Raw genomic sequence first — 14,772 nt, forward strand, 5'->3', positions numbered from 1 at the left:
CTAGAGCACATGTGACTCACTGGTCAATGTGTGTTACATGTCTTCCCCTGTGACCGATCCACAGAGGATGAGAATACTACCTAGATACTTATAAGTCTGAAGAAGCTGCCTATGCTCTTTCCCCCAGGTTTCAGAAGCACAGAGCAAAATCTAGAATCTATGCAATGCATCTGATTCTGTCAATGGTAATTTTGCACTTATCTTAAACAGAGGCAGAATTGGGCCTTATGATGAGGTTGTTCTAGCTATCTAGATTCTAACACAGTGCCCATCCTCATGTTAACCTGAAGCATCCCAAAATCATGGTCTGTGCTCATGAAATATATCTTTAATATAACCTTCCCATGAAACTCCCTCAGGCTATCAGAAATAAAACCCATCATCCCTGTCTTCCAACAACGGAAAGCTTTCAGAACTTTACACAGTTGGTCAGAAATGCCATGTGATCTAATATTTCCCTGACCAATACCATGTACACAGCTGTATTCAAAACCTCCATTTTTTATAATCTACAATAGTATCCATAAAACTGCTAATTGAATGCTGATCTTCATTTATCTTCCACCTCACTCCTTCCAAACACTAGAGCAAATTTCTTGATCAAAAGATAACCTGGATCTTCTTTTATTGCTACAAGGTTCTGAACACCTGCTCTTTATAAAAGCATAGAAATGTAGGGCTAGAAGGGACCTGCACTGAGGCAGGACCAAGTGTTTCAGTTCTTAAAAACCCTCAGTGATGGGGATTCCATAACTTTCCTTGAAAGCCTTTTCCAGAGCTTAACTACCCTGTAGTGGGAGGGCTGCCCCACTCCAGTAGGCAGGGGTTAAAAGTGGTCAAGCTAGGGTGAGTGGAGAAGCAGTCACAGCTGGCCCTATAAAAGGGCTGTGAGCCCAGAAGCTGGGGGAAAATCTCACTCTAGCCTTTGAGGGTGAAGGGCTAGCTACCTGAGAGAAGGTACCTGAAGTGGAACAGAGCTTGGGAGCTCCAGCCTGGTAAACCCTCAGGCTACAGGCCTTGTTAAGGGCCCAAAAGGTACTGGGGCTGCAGCGGGACAGCCTGAGGATAAGCAAAGGCAGCAGGTCCTAATCCACTGCTAATGATGAGTGGCCATTACTGACTGCAGTCTGCTCCAGTGAGCGGGGGCTAGATGATGACTGGCAGTAGCCACTGAGGCAAAGTGGGGATAGAGGTTTGGGGGTTCCCCTGGGAAGGGAGACCCAGATTGTGGATTACTGCTGGGGGCAGAACCCTGAGGTAAAGGGCACTGGGGTCTGGGAGGGACAAGGGTGCCTGAGGCAGGCGAATCGCCGGCCAGAAGAGGGCACTCCGTATGCTGGAAAAAGAGCTAATTCCCAGCTGACCAGCAGGAGGTGCTGCACCAGTGAATTGTTGCTTTGCTACATACCCATACAGCTAGAAAGGTTTTTTTTTCATGTCATACAGCAAAATATTAGACAATTAAACTTCTAGAGAACTAGATAAAACAAAGCTAGTTTGTACAGAGGAAATTAGACACTATATAGTAATGGCAATCACTACATTGCATCACTGAGTAAGCTATTAATTTGTGTGTGTTCAATGCAAAATTTTTAAGAAAAAATCAAAGTGCTCGGACTTTTAAGTTTAGGATTTAAACCCACGGAGTTGGGATATTCAGAAGAAGGTGCCAATGCAACCTTAGTTCTAGTCACCTTGCCCTGTGATGCAGTGTCCATTACGTAATCCTGGGCAAGATTAAGTCCCTTCGATGATGTGAAACAAGGTTAAAAGAACTTTTACAGTTAATAAACAGTCATTAAGTAATTGTGTAAAATATCTGTTAAAAGCGTCGAAGATCATAGTTTCAAACAACAGATTTCCTCACCTTTTGTTAGTAACAACATTTTAGACTATTATAATTAAATAATTTTCTCTCCATTACTCTTTACTAGTCTTGGCATTTACTTTTTACACTTCTCTCAATTTGACCAATGAAAATAGATCAGTCAGTTTCACTTTCTGCATCTCCTGCTCTAACAGAATGCCACAATACTTGGCTTGCAAACGTTGCAGAGGAATATTTAAAAAGCTAGCTTTTAATGGAATTTGTATTTATTATTTTATTAGGATTACACTAATTTTGTAAAAATTTGATCTGACAGCATCAAACTGCAAATTGCTTGATGTTGTTGAAAAGAAATGGATGAGATGTACTTCATTAACTGTTTTGTTTTTTTTTTGGTCTAATAAATATGGTGTATGGTGGTACTGTAGCTGTCATGGTGGTATTCTCCTCAAAGTATAGCAGGGGAAAGTGTCCTCTGCTGTAACTTCAGTAAAAGTCCCTCTCACTACTGCACCCTACCTCAGAACTATCTTTGTGATATCTCCCAGTGCAAAGTCCTTTACAACAGTATAGGATCCACTGCAGGTAGGGAACCAATGGTATATAAGACCCTGCAACAGATCCCAATCCACAAGATAGACACTCTCATCCCTTTCTTAATTCAGTTTCTCTACCCAACCAATTCTGAGTTTGTGTATAGTTATGGTGACTCCCAAATTGGGACTGGAGGAATTCTGGGTAGAAGGCTTGTGCAAATAAAACTCTCTCCGTGGTTATATTTCCCCTGTTTACCAAGAGATGGAGCAGAGAATTCCTTCCCCTCTGGAGCTCATGTCCATCTGGAGTTCTGGATAAATAGCTTATGCACATGAAGCAGCCCTGTGGCCATTCTTCCTTGTTCATCAACAGATGCAAAGAGAGAACCCCCTCGAGCTTTTGGCCAGAAGACTTACACACAATGAGTACCATTAGAGGGCTCTCAAACAATTTAAAGGCATACTACTACACACCTAAAACTGTTCTGTATCTTTCTGCTTCACTGGAGAGTTTATGCTTGGAACTTTCCCCATCCTTCCTCCTGCCTGGCTTCCTGCTATCAGTTTAAAAAAATCGCCCACAGATCCCTATAACCCACACTGGCACAATTTGCACTAAAGCCTACAACAATTACAGTCCCTGTGCTCAGAGAAGCCTGGGAACTTCTCCCTCAGTGTTCCCCAAAGGGGACTAGGAGGAAGCAGAGCCATAGCCAGTCCTCCTCCTAGCACATTGGTGCAGCCTGCTCCCCATAGACATTCTAAAGGATGGTTCAGCCTGTGCTGTCCTATACACCTAAGACTACTGTGAAGGGATTGACTCGACGCTCTCCTCTACCCCAACCAGTGGTAAATACCACAGCTTGACCCAAAATGAGAGAGGCTCTGCTGGAGTCTGTTGCAGTAGAGCAACACCAAGAAACTTTTGGATATGTGTGACAGGAGGATTGCTGGGACCCTACTGGGAATGGAGGCTGCACCTGTCTAGCACCTGTCTACGTGTTCATAGGGAGGAAGAGCCACATGTTGCCAGGAGTCTAGGTTGGGTGACTAGAACAACAAATAGGAGAGTTCTCAGAACCAGTTGGGGGGTTAAAGCCAGGGCCACTAAGTGCGGGGACCTTGTGAGAGACCAGAAGGTGAGTCACCAAGTGCCAGGACTGGCTCTTGGCAGATCAGTTGGGAAGGCAGGCCACATGGCAGAAGAAGTTGAAAGGAGCATGTTGCAGGGAAAATTCAAATTATTTAGATTGGGATAAGCAGCAGAATTGTTCCATGCTTAATTGAATGGAACCCAATCCCCACCTCTTTTGTAGTTTACCCCTCCCTGTCCAGGAGTTCTCTGCCACATACACATTGTCTTTCTCATTGGGGTGTTCAAAGAATTCTGAGCATTCAAGAGGACACATTTTCCATACCAAAATTCAGAAATTATATTGCACCAGATGATACAGAACTCTGAGCACAACTTTCTTTGGATTCTGTACATTAGCAGGTTGTCAGATTCAAAGGGGCAGATTTCACAGTGGCAGCAACATTCCTTTAGCAACAGCCACATTCTTCTGAGACATTTTGTTCTAATTTGAAAAAGGGTCATGCCTCTGGCAGCTTTGATTGGAGCAATGCACTGAGCCGTGTGCACAACACCCACTCTCTCATTTGAGAAGCAGCACTTTCCAAAAACAGCCTATGGAAGGGAAGCTCATGCATCTTCTCCACTAACCATATAGTTGGCCTATAAAACTCAACCACAGCTGTTAGGTTAGCTGCAGCCCATTATTCTAAACTTCTAATAAAGAAAGCATTGCATATTAAGAGAAATGTCCTGCAGATGAGGTAGCTCTGAAGGGGGTCGCCTTGATTAAACTAGATTGTTCTGCTGAGAAGTCCTCAATGTGCTCTCTTGGTTATGGCTGTTAGTGCGGCAGCAGGGTGACATGAATTGCCTTTTATCTAATTGGAAAACTCCCACAGAGTTTAGAAGTACTCATTTAGACAGGCAAATCAATAAAGGAAATGGTAAGCATGAGAATATAGAGGGACTATAGAGTCTGTGCTGGGCCTATAGGCATCCACCTAATGAAGATTAACTCTTGCCAGTTTGCTGCGATTCCTGGTTTTGGGTTACAGTGACAGGCTGTTCCATTTCATCCTGCGATAGTGTTTCAGAGGAAAAAGCAAAATGCTGATGTTTGCAGACATAGTCTAGCCTTAGATATATTTGAAGGAAGAGGCCAAGTAACCAGATCAGAAATTAATCTTCCCTCATTCCATTAAAAGGAAAACAGAGAAAAACTAACTTGAGGAAATAGCATGAGCTTTGGCAGTGTTTCCAGAATGCTGTAATGTTGAAAGTTGGATTGTAATCTAGGGCTCCTTCGGATTTGGAACAACCACTAGGGAGCAATGAAGGGTGCTCATTTCCCGCACCCTCAACTTTTTACTGTCCTTTATGTGTGTGTCGCGCCCATTATAGTGCTAGGATTCATGTATTCTCACACACACACACACACACAGAGTTTTAAAAATGAGATTGCACCACTGCTTCAAAACTGTTAAACAATTCTTGGCTTCAAAAAAAAAAAAATCTAAAAATTCCTATAGTTATTTGGTTTGAGATTGTTTTTTCTCTCTCCTGTTCCTTTTTTGCCATTTCTTCTCCTAAATCTTTAATAATATGCCGTATGCTCACTGACTTCAGGCATCAGAGAAAAAGCCCTGTTTAATAATGTAAATATCTGTTCCCCCAGTGATGCTAATGAGGAGTTCTATGCATAAATCACTGCATGCATTGATGGGAGATGAGATCCTGACGCCTACTTGCTTTCTTTACCCACTGAAATGAGGGCCTGATTTTCCCTCTTGTTTACACCAGCATTACACCCAGGTAATTCCGTTGACCTTAGTAGGGTTACTCCTGATTTGCATTGGCATAAGTCAGAGGAGAACCAGGCCCATTGTGCGAGAATGGGGGACTTTTCACAGTGCTGCTATGATCACAATCATTCTCCAGACTAGCTTTTAGGCCCCTACTGAAATGACTTGTTTCCTTTTTGGGGGCAGGCAGCAGTTTGGTTTGGTTTGTTTTTTTGTTTTGTTTTCTTTTTGTTGGTTGGTTGGTTGGTTGGTTTTGGTTTTTTACAGTAACTCTCAGTGAAATTTGGTGGAATATCATTCACCTTTCCAGCCAGGTCAGGATACTGAAGGCTCATTGTTTGTCCATGCAGTTCATGTGAATTTGTATTTTAAGCTAGAAACTTGGGTGGAGCTACACCAGTTGAAAATTTGGCCTTTTTTTTTTTTAGCCTACTGTCTGCCATCCCAGCAAACTGTAGAGGAATAGCAACTTCAACTCCTATTGAAGTGACTGGGACAATGATTGGAGCTTAGAGATTCAGAATTGCGCCTTCAACATAAAAAGTATCCTTTAAGCTAGCACGCAACAAATATAACATTTTAAAATGAGGGAGGGGACCATAATAGAAAGGCCTTGTGTTATTCTCTGCCATGTAGGAGAACTGGGATCAAAAGAGACCTTAGGACTCCCACTCCTTGGGCACATCTGTGACAGTCTTGATCAGGAACATGACTCCACGCTGTAACAGAACGGGGAGCCATCTGCCCATCAAGCCTGTTGCCCATGTTGTTTCCACATTGGCCATTATTTTTGTCATCACAAAAAATCTTTAAGAGGCCTGTACAGTCTCCACTCTGTCCGAATGTTTATCTCCCCTTCCTGCTCCCATGTAAGTGTCTAATGCTGCATCTCATCAGCCACCATAACAAATACACATTTGGAGCAGCAAGGGCAGGTAGGTGAAATTGTACTCCCAACAGAACAGCCCCAGTTTGTTTGATCACAGCTTTCTCGTATTAACTTCAAAACAAAGCAAGTGAAAGCAGCCTCGGTGCCCCCTTAAGACCTTGTCTAGTTTTGGTTCCATGGCTCCACAGTCCTTGCAGCTTTTCTTTCAGAGCTTCACAACCAGCCCTAGCTCAGACGTCCTCCCAGCCAACTGCTATTCCTGCAAGTGTCTCCCTCTTAGGCCTTCCACCGGACAGGTGCAGAGAGAGCTCCCCTTCCCTGATCCTGAGTCTCTCTCTACAGAGTGATACGGCTTCTGTTTTTAGCAGGTGCTGCTTTCAGCCTGCAGTCACTTTTCAGCCTTAAGAAACCACGCCTTGGAAGAGGGCATTGGAATATGCACTCATGTCCAAGAGCAGCACCACATTACAGGGCTCACTTGTGCAATTCTGACTCTCAGAGAGTAAAATTCACCCCTGTGCAGAGAGCCGTTGCAAGGTTTATGCACCACTTAAGTGCCACCTATTTTGAGTACTTAAGTGGGGCATAGTCTTTGCGTGACCCATTTGTGCCAGTGTGAATTTCATGCATTGAATATTTTTTTACAAGCAGTCTCACTGACCTTAACAGAACTACTTGTGTGAGTAAGTACAACTCAATAGAAGAAAAAGCTGCACAATCAGGCCCTTAAACAAATTATTGAATAAATCATTGCTGCATTGCCTTTTAGTTCATATCTCCCCACAGCCATCAAAACCAAAGTCTGAATGATCAAAACCAACAAACAAAAGCCAAATGATCCTTTAAAGGGGGTACTTTCATTTGCACTAGTGCTAACTTGGAAAGGAGAATGAATAATAAAATTAATGGATTTTTTTATGAGTTCCCTTTACTCTTATTGACAAAGTATGTGTTTTAATAAGGACTTTATATCCTCCTGCTTGATCCCACACTGAAGTCATGGTCCTGTGCTTTGGACATCAGTCTGTTGCCATGGAAATGATTGTAATATCACAAATAACGCAGCACTATGATTTCACTGCAGGATCAAAGAGGAAGAAAAAGGCAGGCTAGGAGGGAACAAGTCTTTAAATACAAGTAGCTTTGGCTATTAGCAAAGAAAGGAAGAGCAATTATGAAAAATATATCTAAGGCAAATGAATGTATACCTTACTGAGATAATTATGAATGCTTTCCCTGCAAGGAAAGTCGCTCTAAGTCATGATGTGAAGGATTTCATATATACCACTGTCTACCCATCAGTGTGTCAAACCACTCCCCATTTGAAACATTTCCCTCTCCAGGCGTACAGTATTTTTACTGGAGCTGCCCGTTTTGAATTCTGTTTCTCACTCATGCCCTTAATGAGTTCACGCACAGGAATTGTTTAGACTTAAGTCTGTGGTCGTGTTTAAATTTGAGTTAATGGATTGCCAATTTACTCACTGTAGCTAACGCAATAGTAAATGCTGGTCTCGACGTTACACAAACGTTTGTACCAGGACACAAACATTAGTGGTTTACCCTTGGACTGAGGCCACAGGAGTAGACTCAGCTCACAGGAGAGGACATTCCAGAGAATCACATTTATGTTTAATTTTGGCCATTTTCTCTCTCTACTTCCTGATTTCAATCAGGACCCGGAGTACAGTACATTAGTGCAACGAGAAATTTTCTTGGTGTAGCACTACCAGCCAGCTCATATGAAATTCCTAGGCCAGTTTTAAGAGTTTCACATAAAGTCTAAGAACTTTATCTAGACTTTTGGGTGCTTATCTGAACCAAAATTCCAAACCTCTTGAGTCACACCTCAGTAAAGACAACTCCTAACACATCTAGTGTCAACAAATGTATTTTGAAATATTCATAAGAAAAGTTGTGACCTCCAGAATTTGCTTTTATGCCTTGCTGTGTGTTCTTGTGAGCTCTGCTTCAGGATCTTTGGGGTGGCCTTGAACTAAAGAATGAGAGAGGAGTTAGTATTCAGTTCAGTTTTAGACTTGCAGCTTTAATGAGCATGACTTTCTCCTGAAGGCTGCCAGATCTGGCAGGTCTTTACAAGCTCTCTTCCACATATCTCACTGCAAATGGTGTCCACCTGCTACCCTGTCAAGCATTAGGAAGAAAAGAGGATGCATGGTGTTCACAAGACAATACAAAGAGAGTAGGCAGAGTGATTGAGGGGGATACAAAACAAAAGGAGAAATGTCTGCAATGGATCATTAAAACGTAAGTGTGGTTCTTGGTAGACTCTCCTCCATCCTTTGAGCTTATAGACTTATGTTTCTTCTGAATGCCAAGACACACACACAATAAACTTGTAATTGCTTTATACACATTTACATGTGTACACTCACGTTTCCTAACACTACTATTTCATCTAAGCAAGAGAGCCTAAAGTAGCTGTACTACTTACCAAAAAATTACCCAGAATTTACAGGCTTTTTGCCTCCAGATGTGTTTTAACCTGTTGGGAAGCCTCAGAATTCAGCAGATTAATGTATTTTGAATGTCATTCTTTAAAGGGCATCGCTACCAATGGTTCATTCACACTGCCAAGATTTAATTATCTAAATGAAGCGCCCTCCAAGAAAAGTGTCAGGTATTTTCTTTTTCCAGCTCCACTTCTGTTTGTATTTTTTCCCCTTCTAATTGAAATTAATTTCCCTGGCTGTTTTATTTTAGAAAACACCTGGAATGCGGTTATTATTTCAAAGAGGTAATTATGAAATTAGAAAGATAACAATGATATTTGTTTCTTTAATTGCAGATATAAATAGGGACTAGAATGCAGAAATTGCTTACAGACATCTTGCGGGATTCTGCCACAGGAAAACTGTAGAACTAGCTGCTGTTCTGGCATATTTTATTACAAAGAGACATAGATCAAGAGGTAATGCTTCATGGTAAGAATGGTTTGGTTAAAGTTCAACTCTCTGAACCTAGAATTGAATCAGACCTGAAACTTTGATGAGGCCATTCCACAGCTGAGCCATTTTTGCAATGCCACATCAATGGCACAGTGTGCAGGGTAAGTATGAGAAAACCTTCTGAAGTTTAATATGGCAAATCAGTGGGACCTGGCAGAAGATTACTGGGTCCTGCTGCTGATTAGACTGGATGTCTCTGATAATGACAGAGTAAGCCAGATAGAGCAAGGGATGTCCCAGATGAGGCTGAAAGCACAGGAGCAGAGCTAAGTGGGGATCCCTGGCCATTGCCTGCAAATGCTGTGCTCTGCCCTTGCCAGCAATGTTAGTCTCTTATTCTCATGAGCTGTAAAATTTACTCCTAAATTATAATTCTCACACACACACACACACCCCACACACACACACACAAAGTCCAAGCTGCTGCAACAGCAGTGGCAGCGGTTCAGGTTGTTGCACAAAGATCAGGAGATCAAGGAAGGAAAGTACTTGGATTTTTTTTAAGCTCTACAGAACAGGTCATGTCTTTGTTCTATACCGTGCATAATCATAAGGGGCTGGGGCCTCTAGGTGCTGCCACAATACAAATAATGAATAGCAACAACCGGCTGGATACCTACAATAAGAACAAGATGGGATTAGTCACCAACTCTTCCAGAAACACTCCATTATTTTAACTAATTGTAGGCCTTCGTGAAAGCTCTAATTAAGTGCATGTACAGTCTGAGGCTCTTTAGAAAGGCGCTTCCTCCTCCTCCTCCTCCTCCTCCCTGGAGATTGAGGCCAAGGGGCAGGTACCACATGAGTTGCCTGCTGATCCTGTTGCTCACATGACTTCATCACTTTCACGTATTGATCTAAGCCCCTTTACAAGCCATGACTCCTGTGCTTCCGACTGTGTAATAAAAATCTGCATCAAAATGCATGGCACACAGGTCGCAGTGGGCTAGAAACAACATTTTTCTTACAGAACAGGAAACCTGACAGTGTCAATGGAGGCTAGTTATCACAGTGTTGTTTTGATCCCTCTGCTGCAATTGTAAATAACTTGCATGGGGCTTGTAACAGGGAATCAGCATGAATGCATCGCATTAGCAATAAAAACAAAGAGCTGTGTGTGCCTCTGTTGGTGGTAGAAGTCAAACAGCCCCTGTACCTTAAAAACTCTAAGCCTCCCTAAGTGTAAAAGGCAGGGGGATAAAATGCTGAGTTATTCTAGAATGATCATTAATTATGGCTTTTTTTCTTCTAGTTTTAGTTATCAGTCAAGATTTTTGTTAATGAAGCAAGATAATGATACATCACATTTCTCTTAGGGGCCGGCCCCATAAGCTGAGGAATTTATGTGCCCCCACTGCAAATGGCAAGATAGGATTTAAGGGGGCTGTGCAAGTGAGCTCACATTCTCTTCCACCTCCTTTGAAATATGGAGCTCAGATTTCACGGCCATGCATGGGATAGATAGGGAAATATATGAATCATGGCTTATGAGTCACCATTCTGTTACACATTTAAATCAATGCAGTTACCCTAGCATAATATTGGTGTAAAGATGATGGGGAATCAGGGACAATATTTATACCCAGGCATTCTGTAAACGGTATTATGTAATTTACAGCTCTGAATGTGACTTCCCCATTTTTCTTCATATTTAAGTCCACCATTTCCCAGCCTTGGGCACAAAGGAATTAAGAGGAGTCAGAAAAGGATAGGAAAGGGGAAAAAATGGATATAAAATAGAGAGAAAATATGACAACAGTTGTGCTTAAGCATGCTACATGAGGTCACAAGAGGTGGTGTTGGTATTATGGTGAGTGGAACTGGAGAAAAAGGCTCAGGCTTCAAGAGGGATCCAGTTTAGTGGGGCACATGAGGCTCTGGGGCTAGTCTGCTATGAGACAAACCCAGGCCTATCAGGATATAATGCTGACCTCTGCATAATCAATAAAGATCTCATTCCTATAACTCTGCCTGCCTGCTGCATCCATTATTGTTAATAAAACAGTATCCCCCCAACATTCCATCTCAAGTGGGGGTGGAAAGCTCCACCAGAAAAATTATATGGAACAACTGATGATGCCCACTCAGCTGTTGCTGCTTTCCAAAGTAGCAGCGATATTGTGGAACATTTGGTACCTAATTTCCTAAATTAAGAAGGGAGAGGATTTGTCACCTTCACACAGGTCTGCTGCAATAACTAAGGTCAGAGTGTGAAGGACTTTTGTGTGTTCCTTTCATTCCTCAAAAAGACATATTAAATTTAGGCAGAGACCATGATTAAATTTTTATTGCAAACACACGGGCTGGCACTGAGGGATTGGTAATAAGATACAGAGACTCTCATCTTGAGTTCACGGGGTTCAAACGTGGCCATTGTCGGTAGTCATAAAAGATTACCATCGTTTGAGAGGTTTTTTGAGGTAACCTGCATGAAATGAGCTAGTGGTCTCAATCCAGTTCGTCGTATACAAGTGTCCTTACCACAGGAGGCAGACTCAGTCCAGAGGCCAAGACTTGAGAGAGAGAATGAACTATTCTTTCATCCTGCGAGGTGGTCCCTCCATGTCAGTGCTGAAGCACATTGATGGAGTCGTGTAACAGATGTGCCCAGGCTGTATTTTTTGTATTGATAAATGCAGGATGTCCGTTTCCAGTCCTGTCAACCCAGCACCTTTAGCAAACCTTAAAAACAATTTCTTAAAATAATCTTTGTTCCCGCTATATTGTTCGTGGCTCTGTTTCATCAGAACTTCCTATTTATCATCTTCCTTCTAATATGTGCACGGTACATGCACAAATGGTGTTATGTTTCGAGGCAACTTTATACATAATTTCACTCTTGGTTTTGATAGAGGGGACAAAATATATAGCTATTTTAATCAAAAAATGTGCTAGAAAAAATAAAAACAGGCACACAGAGAAGATCTAGCATGCTCCTTTACTGGATCACAGAATAATTTGGTCTGGATTAGAAAGAGCTTCTAACTGATCATCTACACATCCTCCTTCAATCCTAATGCAGTAGAGACATTACCTTCCAAATGAATATTCTCATACATTTTAGACTTTTCTTACTGAAGTGTTTTGTTTCACTTATTATATCAGAACAACTGCAAATTGTTTTACAAGGCTAGAGTCAAGAGGCCCAATTCTCCTCTCAGTTACACAAGTGTAAATCAGGATTAACTCCAATTATAAGAGGTTTATGAAACTGGCTGAATCATACTAAACAAGTTCCTAACTTTGGGGCAAAGTTGTTCTTTTTAAAATATTAATAATTTAGTGGGGTTCTTTGTTTTGGGGGGTTGGTTTTGGGAGTGTGTTTATTTTTAAGATCTAGAGATTTCAAAGGGATATTTTACAAGATCACGGTTGGGGGTTTTGGGGGGTTTGGTTGTTTTTTTTGACCAGAGGGAGTGTTATTTTCATGAAGTGAATTTGTGTAGACATGCAGGATAGATCATTACTATCAGATCTATATGTGATTCAGTCTGAAAAGTTATTTAGGGTGACTGAAGTGGGCTGAAATACTCAACTGGTGCATGTTGTTGCAGGGGTGCTGGAACAATGTGTATAATGGGGGTGCTGAGAGCCACTGAACCAAATGTAAACCCTGTATATTATGGAAACCACTTCAAGTCAGGGGATGTAGCAGCACCCCTAGTTCCAGCACCTATGCATTGTTGCACCAACAACACATCTGTAGTGTAGATATTGTATCTAACTTGGTCAGACAGCTACCACAGTTTGTGTTTGTAAGTTTCTTCCTAGGTGGTTCCTGTAGCCTCTGGTCCAGAAATGACAATTCCCAGGATGCACCAAGGGAAGAGGTGGTGAGAGAGGAGAAGGAAAAGAAGAGTGTGAGCTGTGTGAAAGACTGAGAGGAATAAGCCTTACCTTTGCTGTTATCAAGCTTCCTGTGTCTTCCTCAAAGGATTCAGATACAAAAGTTATCAGAGGAGAAACTGGGAATGTTAGTAGCTGCTTAGGGGACAATCAGGGCTTTTGGCATCAGGAAGTTATGAGATGCAGTTAGAGATTGTGAGATAAGCATATCACCTGGATGTTAGTGCTAAAATAATCAGCGGTGACATAATTAACAAGGCTGACATATAAACTGTACTCATGAGGTTTCAGAGTTAATGACCTATGGCTTCCGTTCCCCGTCCCCTTCAGTTATAACAGGTGCAGAACTGGCATGGGTGAGGATCTGGCACAAATAATTCCCTATAAACAATGTTTCACTATAGCTTCAACCCAGCTTTTCAATGCTGCATTCTCTCTTCCCTTCCCCACAAGCATCAGGCATAATGGACAGGGTCTCTTCATCTCGCCCTCTGACAGTCATGTTTTAAGCTGGAGACTATACTAGTCCCAATAGATGTATGGGGAACCAACATCATGATCTCTTTATCTGCCACAGTCACAGAAAAAAACCAAGATGTAGCTTCCACTCCATGGGTGGAAGCTGAAAATGTCAACTTTTTGCCCCACCATCTCCAATCCCTGGGGTGTGTGGAGTTGAAGACTAGCAACAACTTGTTGATAAATTGTATAGTTAATTGCTTGCCCACACTTTGGTTCATTATGAAATATACTCAAGGAAGCAAATAACTAATATCAGTCAGGTTTATTGTTCTGAGCCAATAATAATATAGTACAGGACAAAGTTTCTCCACAATACCAGTCTCTGAAAAATGATCTCATGGAATATTCACCTTACGCAAAAAGTGTGCTCCCAACATTACACATTTCAGCTGCTAGTATTTATAGGATGATTTTACAAGTTACACATTTCTTTACAAGTCACTAAAATTCAACCCATCAGTTTGTCCCAGTTCCTTTATTTGTTGTTCTGTTCCTTTCCTTATCTTTGTTTTGGATATTAACATTCCAGATACAAAGCCATGAAGGCAACTCCCTACCTGTTGCTATGGTAAAAATCTCATATGTCTTGAACCTGACAGCTTTCCTATCTACTTAAGCCAAAGCTTACTTCAGCTAATGCAAGGTGTTATGGGATATTTAGCGCAAGTGAACAGGATTGTACTAAAGATATAGGGCAATCTAGGCTACATAACTGCTATAATATTTGTACTTAATGCTGAGGATAATATATATTATCAGCATATATTGGTCAACAAACTTCTCTTCTCCCACTGTTTTCACTGAGCAAAGGAGGAGACCTAACCAGTTTGTAGTGCAGCACTTCACAGTGGAGCCTGCTTATGGCTAAAGAAAATATTTGAGATAAGTAGAGTTTACCTTCATAATACATGGAACAAAAGTCCACTGAAATAAAATGAAGCAATTTGTGACTTTCATTCCATTTCACACTGAGTCCAATCTATATAGTAATGTAAAGTGAACTCTTGAACTATGTATTATATAGAATCAAAGACCATTCTGGTTTCATGAAAGAACTTCTAACTGTCCCATTGTATAAGGTCTACAAATCTTTCAGGTCTGATGTAATTTCAATAGATATCGTTAAGAGTCAAGACAATACAACCTACTACATCTAGACATATTACATGTAAGTGGGGGTACTTTAGTTGGATAACTGTTGCTAGCATACTGATCTTTGTATTTGAAACTATTTCCTATTATCACTCATGCCAAGAAACACCGACACAAAGATAAGAGCTCAAATTCCTTTTGTTCATCTTTTCC

The 14,772-nt window shown here is 41.5% G+C and overlaps 1 long non-coding RNA gene across 1 annotated transcript; it reads left to right on the forward strand.

The window, feature by feature from the left end:
* The first annotated feature begins 936 nt into the window (after nucleotides 1-936).
* On the forward strand, nucleotides 937-5,508 carry LOC122464325. The gene is made up of 2 exons (XR_006288265.1): nucleotides 937-1,035; nucleotides 5,115-5,508. It is a non-coding gene; the product is annotated as an uncharacterized LOC122464325 (long non-coding RNA).
* Nucleotides 5,509-14,772: the final 9,264 nt, after the last annotated feature.

Source organism: Chelonia mydas, chromosome 2, assembly GCF_015237465.2.
Source record: "Chelonia mydas isolate rCheMyd1 chromosome 2, rCheMyd1.pri.v2, whole genome shotgun sequence".
In the NCBI taxonomy this organism is placed as follows: domain Eukaryota; kingdom Metazoa; phylum Chordata; order Testudines; family Cheloniidae; genus Chelonia; species Chelonia mydas.